This window comes from Peromyscus californicus, unplaced genomic scaffold (genome assembly GCF_007827085.1).
Source record: "Peromyscus californicus insignis strain IS unplaced genomic scaffold, ASM782708v3 Scaffold_5__1_contigs__length_169319896, whole genome shotgun sequence".
Lineage (NCBI taxonomy): Eukaryota > Metazoa > Chordata > Mammalia > Rodentia > Cricetidae > Peromyscus > Peromyscus californicus.
Window position 1 is genome coordinate 8,888,765 of NW_026294573.1, and position 668 is coordinate 8,889,432.

Below are 668 nucleotides of genomic sequence, written 5' to 3' on the forward strand. Positions count from 1 at the left end.
ATCTGTATGACACGTGTGCAGGTGCCTATGTCGACCAGAAGAAGTCCTCTGCTCCCTGAGAGCTTGACTTGCAGGTGGTTATGAACCTCAGGACTGAGTGCTGTGATCCTCTAGAAAAAAACGAGTGTTCGTAACTGCTGAGACGTCTCTTTTTTTTCCCCACCCATTTTTTTTTTTAACTTTAAATAGGAAAAATCCAGTCCAAGTGTGGTTTTGCACATCTTTATTTAGTCCCAGGACTTGGGAGGCTGAGGCAGGCCCATCTCTTAGTTCCCAGTCCTGAGATTAGTGACCTGAACCACCACGCCAGCAGAAAAAAGCTAACTTTAACTGTGATTAAAACCGTCATCAGCCGGCAGTGGTGGCACATGCCTTTGATCCCAGTACTTGGGAGGCAGAGACAGGCGGATCTCTGAGATCTCGGCCAGCCTGGTCTAGTTCCAGGACAGCCAGGGCTACACAAACCCCGTCTCGAAAAAAGAAAAAACAAAAACTGTATCCTCCAGTTCACACCCTAGACCACAGGTTTGTTAGGATGCTACAGTATCAAATCAAAAGCCTAAATTTCTTAATTGCAAGTTCGACGACTAGCTACAAGCCTGGGGGCGTGGGAGACACCGGTGCGCACGCGCGCTGGGCCCGCCTCAGTCGGCCGGAACAGTCTCGCG